This window comes from Staurois parvus, unplaced genomic scaffold (assembly GCF_062004578.1).
Source record: "Staurois parvus isolate SC_StPar_1 unplaced genomic scaffold, SC_StPar_1.0 ptg000562l, whole genome shotgun sequence".
Lineage (NCBI taxonomy): Eukaryota > Metazoa > Chordata > Amphibia > Anura > Ranidae > Staurois > Staurois parvus.
In genome coordinates, this window is record NW_028318358.1 from 810,850 (window position 1) to 826,586 (window position 15,737).

At 41.7% G+C, this 15,737-nt stretch overlaps 1 protein-coding gene across 1 annotated transcript in view; it reads left to right on the forward strand.

The window, feature by feature from the left end:
• The first annotated feature begins 911 nt into the window (after window positions 1–911).
• VDR (vitamin D receptor) overlaps window positions 912–15,737 on the forward strand; it is a 205,275-nt gene continuing 190,449 nt past the window's right edge. The window contains exon 1 of the mRNA XM_089691376.1: window positions 912–1,058. The gene's annotated coding sequence lies outside the window, so the exon portion shown is untranslated. The remainder of the gene's footprint in view (window positions 1,059–15,737) is intronic.

Consider the following 15,737-nt stretch of genomic DNA (forward strand, 5'->3'; position numbering starts at 1 on the left):
AGCACTGTGACAGTCCCTCAGACACACAACACTGTGACAGTACCGCAGACACTCAGCACTGTGACAGCCCCACAGACACAACAATGTGACAGTCCCACAGACACACAGCACTGTGACAGCCCACAGACACAACGTGACAGCCCCACAAACACAGCACTGTGACAGTCCCTCAGACACACAACAATGTGACAGTCCCGCAGACACAACAATGTGACAGTCCCACAGACACACAACAATGTGACAGTCCCACAGACACACAACAATGTGACAGTCCCGCAGACACAACAATGTGACAGTCCCGCAGACACAACAATGTGACAGTCCCACAGACACACAACAATGTGACAGTCCCACAGACACACAACAATGTGACAGTCCCGCAGACACAACAATGTGACAGTCCCTCAGACACACAACAATGTGACAGTCCCGCAGACACAACAATGTGACAGTCCCACAGACACACAACACTGTGACAGTCCCGCAGACACAACGTGACAGACACACAACACTGTGACAGTCCCACAGACACAACAATGTGACAGTCCCACAGACACACATCACTGTGAAAGTCCCACAGCACTGTGACAGCCCCACAGGCACACAACACTGTGACAGTCCCACAGACACACAACACTCAGCACTGTGACAGTCCCTCAGACAGATACACACACAACACTCAGACACGTGGTAACCTCCCATCCTGGCTGCAGAATGACCCGCCTCACGCACCCTAGGAGCAGAGGGTTACGTGCTGCGCAGCGCCCCTGGCGGCCAGTCAGTGAACACCCAGGCGGTGAGCGGCAGTAGTAATAGAGCGGTCTGCATTCAGCGCTGATAAGCTAGTAGTGCTGCTGTCAATCATTAGGGGGCGGGGTCCGGAGCCGCTGGTGAATGGGGCACTGACACAGGAAGGACGTACCCAGCACCTCTCCTCCCCCTGGCCGGGGCATTCCCTCCCTTCGGGGAAACTTGTCACGTCCTTCGCTGTGTTTTCCACTCTTCTCTGACTGATTGGAAGTTCCGTGAAGAACCGTGGAGCGAGCGGGTGTCAGCAGGTAAGGGGCCCCAGGACGGAGGAGGGGGCGATAGTCCCATACACTGAGCCTTCCCTCACCCCACTACCCGGGCAAAGGTTACACCGGACCCAGGAGAGAGCACCTCCCTCCCAATAGGACGGCACACTCACACACTTTGAGACTCACACTGATATACTGACACTAACTGACATACACACTGATATACTGATACTGGCTGACATACTGACACTGACTGATATACTGACACTGACTGCCATACACACTGATACACTGACTGCCATACACACTGATACACTGACTGCCATACACACTGATATACTGACACTAACTGACATACACACTGATATACTGATACTGGCTGACATACTGACACTGACTGATACACTGCCATACACACTGATACACTGACTGCCATACACACTGATATACTGCCATACACACTGATATACTGACATTGACTGACATGCAGACATACACACACTGATATACTGACACTAACTGATATACTGCCATACACACTGATATACTGCCATACACACTGATATACTGACATACACACTGATATACTGACATACACACTGATATACTGACATACACACTGATTTACTGCCATGCACACTGATATACTGACACTAACTGACATACACACTGATATACTGATACTGGCTGACATACTGACACTGACTGATATACTGACACTGACTGCCATATACACTGACTGCCATACACACTGATTTACTGCCATGCACACTGGTATACTGACACTGACTGACATGCAGACATACACACACTGATATACTGACACTTACTGACATACACACTGATATACTGACTGACATGCACACTGATATACTGACACTGACTGACATGCAGACATACACACACTGATATACTGACACTGACTGGCATGCAGACATACACACACTGATATACTGACACATACACACTGATATACTGGCACACACCGATAAACTGATATTCTGACAGGCTGACATACACATCAATACACTGATATACTGACATATACACACTGATATACTGAAACGCTGTCACACACACAGTGATATACTGACATGCAGACTTACACTGACTGATACACACACTGATATGCTGACTGATACACTGATATTCACACACTGACACTGATACACACATTGATAAATACACACTGATAAACACATGCACACTGATATATATGCGCACTGATATACATGCACGCTGATATTTATACACGCTGATATACATGCACACTGATATACACATGCACACTGATATACATACGCACTGATAAACACATGCACACTGATATATATGCACACTGACGTATACATGCACACTGATATACATACACACTGACTTATATACACACACACTCTGATTCTGACATATATACACACACAGACATCACTATTGTTTAGCAGGGTCCTCTGCTCCCCTGACTCCTACCTACATGTCCTATCCTAGAGGCTCTGCTCAGACATGCCTGTACTAACCCTCTATGTGCTGTACTGTGCTGTGCTGCCACATCTCATCGCCAGCTGTGCACATTGTGTGTCCTCACAAGGGGGTGCAGATCGGAAGGCTTGTTTGGGGTACATTGTATGTAAATGCACTTATATATCAACCTGTCCTGATACGTGTCACATTACACATTGGGAGATATTGTAAACTGTACAGGCTGACTATAGAGAGCCCCATGTGCAGAGCTGCTCCAAAGAAACAAGAACGTTTTTGAAACAGATTCTGTTTAAAACTTGTTTTTAGGTATACCATGTGAGTGGGAACATATAACATACATGTAACACCGGCTTCTCACATAGGACTGCAAAAGTGGAAAGTTTACACTTTAAAGCAGTATTAAACCCAACACCAAAAATGTAATAAATTGCAGCTTACTAGTCCTTCAATGTGGTGCTTTGCATTAGTTTTTCTTTCCTCCCTCTGTCTTTACCTCCTGTTTTTACCTGGTGATCTGACCAGAAACTCACCTCCTGCTCTGGATGAATGAGCACAAGGGGGGCACCTTTGTACAGCAGCATTGTCAGTCGAGGGAGGGCAGTGTTAAATGTACTAGATTTAGGGTCCATTCACACCAGGTGCGGTGGGACTGCCATTGGTCAGCTAGTCCAGCATAGTCCCACCATAGTCCCACCATGTGTCAAGGCAAAATGCCTTGTCTCCTATGTGCCTGGGTCACACCACTGTGTACCCTTAGATCAGGGTTCCTCCAGAGGTTGTTACGGGTTCCTTGTGCAATGAGCGATTTCTGCCTCTCAGGTAAGTTCTCACTGACACCATTGATCTTTTCAGCTATTTATAAGGGGGTAATTATTACCAATGACCACAAGTATAAGGAGCATTCTTCCCAATGACCATCACACTAATGTATCATGACTTGTAGATAAAGACATTTTTAGCAGGGGGTCCCTTAGACCAGAAAGTTTAAAAAAGGTTGAGAAAGGCTGCTGTAGATACACTAAAAAATTGAACCTGAACTCCAGCTTTCACTTTATAAGCACTTACAGCAAACAGTTTTTTGGGAGGATAAAGGTTTTACATAAAAGCTGATCATTGTAAGCACCCTTTTCAGTGGTAAATGATTTGTCTGAACCTTTTAAGTGCTACATCTGCAGGAGAGCTTGTTCTGTTGAAAAACAACAGATGTATTGGCCAGATCACCAGGTGAAAATAAAAGAAAGGAAGTCTAAAAAAGAAAACTAATCCAGCCATCACATCTAAGAATTGGTAAGCTGCAATATAATGTTTGCTTTTGGGTTTATTACTGCTTCAACTGGAAGTTCTCAGCAGAATAGCACTGTGGAGTGGGACTTGATGCTGGAAGTCCGCAATTCAGGACCCTGTATTGTTTATCCATAGTGACTGGAGGATGGAGTCTTACATAGAATGGGGGGGTTAACACCATTTATAATATGTACGACTCCATCAGAATGGATGAAGACTACAGGGCTGTGGTGATATGTATGAAATATATCCGTGCGTCTATGTATTTTTCTGTGTGTGTCTATGTATGGAATTGTGTGTGTGTATATATAAAGTAATATGTCATGGTGTGTCTGTATGCATGCATGCATGCAATTTTCTGTGTGTATGTATATTATATCTGTGTGTGTGTGTGTGTATGCAATTGTCTGTGTGTGTATATATAAAGTAATATGTCAGTGTGTGTGTGTGTGTGTGTATGTATGCATGCAATTGTGTGTATAATATATTAGTGTGTATGTATGTAAGTAAGTGTGTATGTGTATACAGTGATATATCAGTGTGTGTGTACGTATATAAGTGTGTACGTGTATAAGTGTGTGTACGTATATAATTGTGTGTGTGTGTGTGTGTACGTATATAATTGTGTGTGTGTGTGTGTGTACGTATATAATTGTGTGTGTACGTATATAATTGTGTGTGTACGTATATAATTGTGTGTGTGTGTGTGTGTACGTATATAATTGTGTGTGTGTACGTATATAATTGTGTGTGTGTGTACGTATATAATTGTGTGTGTGTGTGTACGTATATAATTGTGTGTGTGTACGTATATAATTGTGTGTGTGTGTACGTATATAATTGTGTGTGTGTGTGTGTGTACGTATATAATTGTGTGTGTGTGTGTGTGTACGTATATAATTGTGTGTGTACGTATATAATTGTGTGTGTACGTATATAATTGTGTGTGTACGTATATAATTGTGTGTGTGTGTGTGTGTGTGTGTGTACGTATATAATTGTGTGTGTGTGTACGTATATAATTGTGTGTGTGTGTGTGTACGTATATAAGTGTGTGTGTGTTTACATATATAAGTGTGTGTGTACGTATATAAGTGTGTGTGTGTACGTGTATAATTGTGTGTGTGTGTGTGTGTGTACGTGTATAATTGTGTGTGTGTATGTATATAATTGTGTGTGTGTACGTATATACGTGTGTGTGTGTGTACGTATATAAGTGTGTGTGTGTACGTATATAAGAGTGTGTGTGTGTACGTATATAATTGCGTGTGTGTACGTATATAATTGTGTGTGTGTGTGTACGTATATAAGTGTGTGTGTTTACATATATAAGTGTGTGTGTACGTATATAAGTGTGTGTGTGTGTACGTACGTATATAAGTGTGTGTGTGTACGTATATAAGTGTGTGTGTGTACGTATATAAGTGTGTGTGTGTGTACATATATAAGTGTGTGTGTGTGTGTGTACGTATATAATTGCGTGTGTGTGTGTACGTATATAAGTGTGTGTGTACGTATATAATTGTGTGCTTATGTATGGTGTGTTGATGCAGACGTGTTTGAATGCTTATGGGCAGCACCCAACAAGTTCTGACAGTGAGTGGATTTGGTAAGTCGATGGGCGATATTCCGTTTTTGTCCTGCCTTTTCTTTTTATTTGTGTGGCTGTGAGTCAGTTCTTTAAAATGAGAGCAGTGATCTGTTTCATCATGGTATTGTCATGGTCACCAAAGTTTCCAAATGTTGTTAAATGCTATGACTAATATGTCTCCTGTATTATTTTGATAAGTCTGTCTACCTATAGAATCCAGTGAAGTTTGAGAAGCTTCCCTGTTTAGTGCCCTTTATATGATTGCTTGTAGACATGAAATGAAGGTTGGTTTCCATACCTCTAGATAGAAGACCTGTCCTCTGTACAGTGACGCAGCCTGCACACAACACAGAACACAACACAGAACATAGTTTGATATACCAGTAAATATATGATATTGGAATAAAAAATCCCGTGTCAGGCAGTTATGGCTCATTTATAGGTAGCGTCTTGGATCTAGTTCAATTGAATGTCCTTATCTCTTCCTGAAAACAAGGTGCGAGATTGAAAGCAGACAAGAGGAGAACATGATTTCTAACCTTTTTTTATGACCTTGTGTAGCTGAAACATTTTAGCTGATCTCTGTCTCTCAGGAGTAATTTACTAAAACATATTCAGCCATATGCAGAAAAAAAAAATGGTACATAGGGATTTTGGTATAAAATATGCTTGCAATGAATTATCAGGAATTATTGATTGATACACATAGGAAACAATGGCGTGTAGCATGTAGGAGCATTTAATCACTAATAATTGCACAGCGCAACTATGTGCAATGATTAATTGCAGGCAATTTTAGTAGCATGATTAGACTACCAAAAATTGACCGTACGTGCCCAACCTTCCATATGACTGCATGTTCCAGGGCTCCGTCACATTGCATGCATTCAGAAATGTTTGCATTACAACAGATGCATTCATGTGCTCCTGAATGTCTTTCCTTTTGTACTTTTCCATCTAGTTTGTCACTTTCCTAGTCATGGCTGTTAAATTGCTTGTACACCTAACTAAGGCTTTTATATCATTTTCTATTATGTCATTTTTCCAAGTCATGAGCTTTGAAAGTGTATTTAAAACATTCGCACATGCAATTGATAAGCATTTTAATAATTTATAATATTAATTATTGAAATTTTATAGTATGCAAAATGCAGTACACAAAATTAGGGCCATGTGTATTCATTGGATAGGGGGATTCGGGGCTATTTGGTGGTGGTTTGATTACATTAACATATCACTTATCCACTGTAGATGAAAGAATATGTTTTGGTCTTTTTTATTGGTGTGTTTTTAAATATTACATTTTAAATTACTTTAAACATTTTTTGGGAAAGTGTCCTTCTCAATAAAATAACACAGGCATATTTAACAAAGCAGTGCAAAGTGAAGTCGCTGTGAGATAAAGGCTTTGTCATAGCAGCCTGATTTTACTTTTCTGCAGTCGAATTAGGAGACTAGGCTTTATCTTCCGAAATGGATTGCAGCATTTGGCACATATTGAAGTGCCTTGTACTTTTATTAAAGAAGCCCTTTCATATACAAGTACTTTGTTTCTTTTTTAATTCTGTTGCCATTATAAGGTGTGTGTACATGTTTCAACAATATTTTATTGCATTGGAATATTAATAAGATCTTCAATGTGATTTCCACCATTTGTGATGCTAAGTTCCATGCACTTTGCAAGATTCACATGAACCTGATGCAGTAACTACACATTTCTGTGAATTTGAGCACATTTGTTCATGATGCATTCCTTCAGGTGATTCATATCTGTGATTTTCATTGAGTACAGCTTCTCCTTTAGCATACCCCAAAAAAGAAGTCAAGGGGGTACACACACTTTAGGGACACCTTGTATTTTGTAGGGGATGTGTACTCTATAATGTTAAAAATCTGAATTTTTATGGTAGTTTGGTAAAGCATTGTGTTTACCTAATTCAATCCACAGAAACTATAGCCTATAACTATAGAATCTTCAAAATGTTTTGCATTTTCACATTGAAGTTCAGTGAAAACCAATAGACATGAATGGCCTTAAATGACCAGGTTATCAGTTTTTTAGTTGATGCTCGAGAATTACTTTTTGTCTAGTTTACATCTTATAAACGTAATGCCAAGATCTGTGAATTAAAACTGAACTCCAGAAAACAAAAAATTCCCCCCTTGCAGTGGGGCTGTGCCTATACTACAAGGGTCAAATGCTTGTTTCTGTCTAGGGGACACGGCAATCACTTCTTACTTTAGCAGTTTATACCCAGTGTGCAGGCCTATGGGAGAGGTTCTCTCCAAAACTGAGCTCCTAGTTTTCCCCCCAGCCCCCGACTTCTCCATCAAGACCAACAACACCACCATCAGTCCCACCCCTCAAGCCAGAAGTCCTAGGTGTCATCCTTGACTCCAATCTGTCCTTCCAGCCCCAGGTCCAATCGCTGACAAACTCATGTAGACTTCACCTCCGCAACATCTCCGAAATACGTCCATTCCTAACCTCGGAAACCACTAAGTAACTCATTCACGCCCTTATTATTTTTACGCCTTGACTACTGTAACTCCCTCCACACTGGCCTACCTCATCGCAGGCTATCCCCTCTTCAGTCTATCTTGAATGCTGCGGCCAGACTCATCCACCTTACTTACTGTTCCGTATCTGCCACCCCCCTCTGCCAATCCCTCCACGGGCTTCCGATTGCCCAACGGATAAAATTCTAAATGCTAACACTGACATATAAAGCTGTTCATAATACTGCCCCAAACTACATCACCGATCTTGTATCCAAATACCACCCAAAACGTACTCTCCGCTCCTCACAAGACCTCCTACTCTCTAGTTCCCTTGTCTCCTCCTCCCATGCCCATCTCCAGGACTTCTCCAGGGCTTCCCCTATCCTCTGGAACTCCCTACCCCAATCCATCAGACTATCACCTACTCTCCTCACCTTTAGGCGCACCCTGAAAACCTATCTCTTCAGGGAAGCCTACCCTGCCCTCAGCTAATTACTGAACTCCTCCACTCTTCCTACCACTCCATCCCCCACAGCTATTTCCTCCTGTACCACTATCCCCTCCCTCCTAGATTGTAAGCTCCAAGAAGCAGGGCCCTCGAACCCTCGTGTATTGAATTGTATTGTTACTGTACTGTCTCGTGTATTGTCTCCCACCATAATGTACAGCGCTGAGCAAACTATTGGCCCTATATAAATACTGTATAATAATAAGAAGAAGAATATAAGCTCAGAGGAGATAGTTTACCAATACAAGCAGCATTACATGGAAACTTTGGATATGCAGAGGACCTTTTAGAAATAGAATGAATTAAATGGGCCTTTCCAAAAAGACATTGAGAAATATTTCACAACTGATAGACTGAAGCATGTGAAAACTATTTTAGGATTAGAGCTATCTAAAATTGGTGACTTTTCTCTTTCCAAATTTCTTCTAGGGCCCCCTAAACAGAGGGCCCCAGTGAGTGGCATAGAATTGACGGCAGCACATTTTTAAACTTCTCATTGAATCTGGATCCAATTATACAAACACATATTGTACATAATGTATATCCACTTTCTCCTGAAGAAGTGAATTGTTTCACGAAGCGTGTCGAATATTTACAGCCTCCTCATCTTAAGTTGATATGCTATGGTTGATGGATTACTATACCTTGTTGTGAGAAAAATTACATCTTCATATTAGAAGTTAATATTTTATGACTAATGTATTATTTTACCTTGCTGTATGTGCAATATGTTGGATGGATGGATGGTAGGCGAAAAGTGGTGTGAATAAATGCAAAAATAAGCAGTTTCTGCAGAAATCTTTTAATGTACACTACAATGTTAATTTCGTTGTCAAATATTTTCATCATAATTTTTGTCAGCACTATGTTTTCAAGTGTAGAAAACTAAACAAAATTAACACTGATACACTAGTGTGCAAAAGTTTTAGGCAGGTGTGCAAAAAATGCTTTAAATTCGGAATGCTTTCAGGAACAGAAGCAGTAAAAGTTTATTTTTATCAGTTAACGAAATGGAAAGTAAATGAACAGAAGAGAAATCCAAATTAAATTAACATTTGGTGTGATCACCCTTCAAACATCAATTCTTCTAGATATACTTGCATACAGCTTTTGAAGGAACTCAGCGGGTAGGTCGATTCAAACATCGTGGAGAACTAACCACAGATCTTCTGTGAATATAGGCTGCCAAAAATCATTCTGTCTCTTCATGTAATCCCAGACAGACTCCATGATGTTGAGATTAGGGCTTTGTGGGGGGAAACAATCATTTTAAGGACTCCTTGTTCTTCTTTACACTGAAGATAGGTCTTAAAGTGATATTAAAGGCAGATAAAAAATAACAAGCGTCACATGTTCCTGCTTGGTGCAGTGGTTTTGCACAGAGCAGCCCCCACCCTCCTCTTCTCAGGTCCCCTGTCAGCATTCCTGGCACCTCCCTCCTGCCGAGTGCCTGTATAGCATGCTATGGGGGCATCAGAGAAGGCTTGCGCCTAATTCGCTGCTCTGTGTGTCTGTTCACACACTAGCGCTGCTCGGCCCTGCTTCTGCACTCTCTTCATTGGCTCATTGGCTTTTGTTGACTGTAGTGGGAGCTTATGGCTCCTGCTGCTGTCTCAGCCAATGAGGAGGAAGAGTTCTTGCTTAGCCGCTGCTCTCATGCACATCGCTCTATTGAGAGGAGGATCAGGTAAGTATTTGGGGGGCTGCTGCAAACAATGCATGAAGCTAAAACCTTGAGACTTTACAACCACTTTAATGACCTTGGCTGTATGTTTGGGATTTTTTCCCTGCTGCAGAATACATTGGGGTCCAATCACATGCCTCCCTGATGGTATGGCATAATGGATAAATATTTGCCTGTATTTCACAACATTGAGGACACAATTTCCAACTCTGCAGAAATGCAGCCCCAAACTTGCAAGGAACCTCCACTATGCCTCATTGTTGTCTGCAGACACTCATTATTGTACTGCTCTCCAGCCCTTCGCATTCATTTCCAGTAACATTAATGAACACCCAAGCACTTGATGTGCCTAAACACATTTACAAAAACGCACATTCTTCATGTTTCTTTTCTCCTGCCAGGAGAAATGCGTTGAGAAGAGCTGGGCAAACACCCAGTATGCAGAGTGCCTAATAGTAATCAAAGCTTCTGTGGTCAGGTTTTGGCTTACCTGTCCATTATCTACTACCGACAATGGCAATGGATTACATCACTGGCCACCAGGAAGATGTTGGAGGTGGGCCAGGGGTTAATCACGGAAGCCGTAGTCACTATATGCACATTGCTTTAGGCTTTTCTGTGATACTCTAAAGATAATCTGAAGATGTGAACTTTTTCCCTGAACTTCTCAATGCAATTCATTTGGTATGAACATGATCTGCGTGTTGTTTTTGCATTTATTTTAAATATTATGATGTTCACTTTTAAAGTGACTCTAAACTATATATTTTTTAACATCAGTCTTTCTCAAATATCAAGTAAACCTTGTCTCAATTTTATTTTTTTTTTATGTGTTTTTTTTTTTTTGTTGTCTCCTGCTGATTTTCAGGCTTCTTGTAACATCCAATTCTCCATAGATGCACCTCACTCCTGCCAGCAGTGACTTCAATTTCTGGTCACACGCTCCACTGTCCAAGCTTTAGCAAGCCACTGTGCACAACATTGACACAACATCGCAACATTGACAAATGCTGGAACCTCTCTCACTACTCCTCCTAGAACAAGGACTTAGTAGATGTTATGTGCTGGCTCTGAATATATCAGCATGTAGATGTATAGTCCTCCATGGGGGTGAGCAGGACTATATTCACACAAGGGGGGTATGAAGAACAAACATAACCATTCTAGAACAAGAAATCTAAAAACTGCATACAAAACATTAACCTCCTTGGCGGTATTCCCGAGTGTAGCTCGGGGTAACATTTCAGTACCAAAAGCGGTAACCCCGAGCTACACTCGGGCTTACCCTGAGGCACTGCTCCGGCAAGTGTTCTTCACTTACCTTACCCTGCGCTCCCACGATGTGTCCCCTGCAGCGTCCCCGGCCATCTCCTCCGGCCGATGCCGGCATCCGGCTTCTGTGTCCTGTCCCTGTGACGTCGGGACGTACGGGCGCCGCAGGCGGCGGCGGGAAATTTAAAAATTTTAAAAAATGTCATTTTTTTTTTTTTACATTTTACCTAGTAAAACATTGCTGTCTCAACCAATTTCACATACATATTGTCCCTAGTGCTTTGTCCTGCGCCCTGCCTGCATTTTGTCTGTTCTTTCTGCCTGGAAACTGAGAAATGTCCATGGCGTCCAAAAAGTGTCCCTTTAGGTCAAAAGCGGTTTAGATCAGCTAGAGAACAGCGATAGTAAATCAGAACCACTTGCAGAATTGAGTGATAATGATTCGTGGGGGAAATTCGTCATCAGACACTGAAAACGATTTTGCGACTGAGCTCAGCAATGTGCGAACTTGGCGCTATATTTCACATTTCAGTGTTTTTGGTTTGATTATATTATTGAATTAAATTTTTTATTATTTTTATGATTATTTATTAAATTATAATTTATGATTTTGTGTTTCAAATTTTATCATACCCGGGATGTTTACTAGACTCTTGTTCGGACAGATTTCAGTGAGTTTTTCCTAAAAATTACAGCCTACAATAAAAAAAATACATATTTCCATGCAAAAAAATGGTACCGCTTTCAGCACCAAAAATCTGAAATAATCATACCGCCAGGGAGGTTAAATTGGTTCTAAAACATTCCAAACATTTTTTTTACCTTTTTTAATACATTCTATGCACTAAGATAAAAAAAAAACTCCCCTCCCCCCCCCCCCCCCCCCCCGTTCCTTATACTTACCTGAGCCCCATCTTGATCCAGCGTTGTGCATGATAGCGGCGTCTGTCCCTGGTCTAATTGTCATTGGCTCCTGCTGCTGTCAATCACTGCCAGTGAGAAGAGAGCAGGGACAGGCTCTCTGTGTGTGAATAGAAAATGTTCATTCACAGGAGCGTGGCTGAGGAGCAAGCCTGCTTGAGAGCCTTCATAGCAAGAGGCCTGCTATTGGGGGCAGTTGGCAGGGGGGAGGAGCCAGGATCACCAGCGGGGTACCCAAAAAAAATAGTATCGGGCTGCTCTGTGCAAAATCATTGCACAGAGCAGGTAAGTATAACATGCTTGTTATTAAAAAAAAAAAAATAGGCTTTAGGATCACATTAAGTTTGAGAGATGAAACAACGGAAGGGAGACTTGGGAGGTACATTCTAATTTATATTTAAAAAGGAATTAAATGGCTCTTTTTTTTTTTTTTATATGAACCACTTGACTAACCTGAAGATTAACCCCCCCCCCCCCCCCTTCCTGACCAGGCCATTTTTTGCTCTACTGCACTGCGCTGCTTTAACTGACAATTGCACAGTCATGTACTACTGTACATGAATGCAACTTATGCCATTTTTTTCCCACAAATAGAGCTTCCTTTTGGTGGTATTTGATCACCATTGGGTTTTTTATTTTTTGGGGTATAAACAAAGAAAAGACAGACAGTGTAAAAAAAAACAAACAACAATACTTTTTACTTTCTGCTCTAAAACCTATCCAATAAAACAATTAAAAAAAAATTATATTCTTCAGAAATTTAGGCCAAGATGTGATCTGTTACATATTTTTGATAAACCTCCAATAAGGGTATATTGATTGGTTTGCGCAAAAGTTATAGTCGCATCATGATGGCACTTGCAGAGTGACGGGGTATCATTCCTGCCATGGCTGTGAAACGAAACATCATTCCTGTGGAATATGTACACTGCTACCTCTTCAGCTAAAGGAGGAGTTGTTGGGGGTGGTAAAAACAGGGCTCAACCATGGAGCTTTTATCGCCCCTTGACTGCTAGAGTAAATGAGCCTTCTATTATTCTAGAAGTGTTACACAGGTGTCTAATGCATTAGAAACTACACAGAACTGCAGTTGTGTGCTGCACCCTATTGACTCACTATATCACTTGTATTTGTAATGTTCCATGACTTTACCTTGAAAAGAAAATGTTGAAATAGCTGTCACAGTATGTGTAGCAGAGGTTAATGTATCTCCGTTTAGTAAACTTGGAATGTGCTTGGTCTGGAATCGGACCAGTTCCTAAAGCGTTAATGGATTGGTTGAACGTTACCATTCATTCCAGTGGCTGCTACTGCTGTTTTCAGAATGCTGTCTGCTACTTGTCGTTTTTCTCTCCATTTGTCCAGCAGTCTGTGCCTGGATAGTGTCACAAAAACTGCTCCACTTTATGTAACTGTGCTTCTGAAGGGTTTTCTGTACTCAAAATAAAGATTTCACGTTGAAGGTCAGTTACATGTCTTCCAATGGATTAGTGGCTTACTTATATGAATGATACTGCAGTGACATACTGACATGCTCCCTTGAGAACAGCGATCACTAAATGGCAGACCACGATCCGCAAACGGCCCCAACAGTGCTGCCGCCCAGACCACCAGCCCACAATGACAGATCCGTTGCTGAGCAGGGTGGTCATCACGGCAACATGACATCATGTGTGTGCCCCGCCCCTTTCAACTCACTGTCTCTCCGGCTCTCTCTCCCTGCCTGTACACAAGCATCCAGCAAGGATCCCGGCACAGCTCCAGTCTGCCCTCAAGGTAGGGTGTAGTCTTACAGGGGCACTCTGATGGGCACATTGAATGTTAAGGGGCACTCTGGGCACAACATAGAATGTGCCCGTTAGAGTGCCCCTTAACATAAAATGTGCCCATCAGCATGCCCCTTATTTTATGTTAATTGGCACTCTGGGCACATTTTATGTTAAGAGGCACTCTGATGGGCTCAACATAGAATGCGCCCATCAGAGTTCCCCTTAGCATAAAATGTATCCATCAGAGTGCCCCTTAATATGAGTGTGCTCGTCCGAGTGCCCCTTAATGAGTGTGCTCGTCCGAGTGCCCCTTAATATGAGTGTGCCTATCAGAGTGCCCCTTAATATGAGTGTGCTCGTCCGAGTGCCCCTTAATATGAGTGTGCCTATCGGAGTGCCCCTTAATATGAGTGTGCTCGTCCGAGTGCCCCTTAATATGAGTGTGCTCGTCCGAGTGCCCCTTAATATGAGTGTGCCTATCAGAGTGCCCCTAATTTTATGTTAAGGGGCACTCTGACGGGCACATTTTATGTTAAGGTGGCACAAATGGGCACACACTGTGGAAAGGGGTACTATGATGGGCACATGTGATGGAAAGGGGCACTATGATGGGCACATGTGATGGAAAGGGGCACTCTGATTGGGAATATGATAGAAAGGGGTACTTTGAGTGTAAGGTGGCAATCTGATGGGGATAGTTGATGTAAAGGGGCACTCTGATGGGCACACCTGATGTGATGGGAATACATGATGTAAAGTTGCACTCTGATGGTGACACCTAATGTAAGGGGGCACACTGATGGGCACACCCTATTTGGCCAGAAGAAATTTTTAGTGACCGGACCTCATTGAATTTTAATTCAATACCCCTGCTTTAGAGGATCAGTGCAAAGCCCAAAACAAATTCTTCGGTTTTGAGATCTAACTGTTGGAGACCCTTGCTCTCTCTCCATCTAACAATGCAGTCTTAATTCTCCTGTTACAGCTAGAGATCTACTTTTCTACTTTTAATCTAATCTAATTTTTAATCTAATTTTTGGTTATAAACTAATTTGGCTTATTTTTTTTTACTAAAAAGATAGCTGAATACATTTTGGCCAAGATTTATGATGAAATATTATTTATTTGCAAAATTGTATAAGAAAAACACTTTTTTTCAAAATTGTTGGACGTTTTCATTTATATAGCAAAAAACATAAAAATCCCAGTGGTGAATAAATACCACCAAAATAAAGCTTTATCTGTCTCAAAAAATGCTAAAAAATGAATATGGGTATAGTGTTGCATGACCGCGCAATTGTCCTTCAAAGTGTGATAGCACTGAAAGCGAAAAATTGGCCTGGACAGGAAGGGGGTGAAAGCGTCCGGCCTGGAAGTGGTTAAACTGCATGTTCCCCCAACATTTCATATTTCTTATGTGTCTGTTGTACCATGTACTTGTATTTAAAGGATAAGTAGTTCACGTCTAGGAGCATGTTACATGTTATACACATATTTAAGTGTAACATAACATGTAATTAAACATATTTAAGTGTAATATAACATGTTCCTGCTGCCAGAACCCCTCTTCCTGTAACAGCAGGTGAGGGTTCTTCTCCCCACACCTGCTGTCACATTTAAAAATCTGCTCCTTCCGCACAGCCGCGTCATTCATTCACAGTGATCTGTGAATGAGAGTAATGTGGGTCCTGCCTGCCACTGCAGCAGA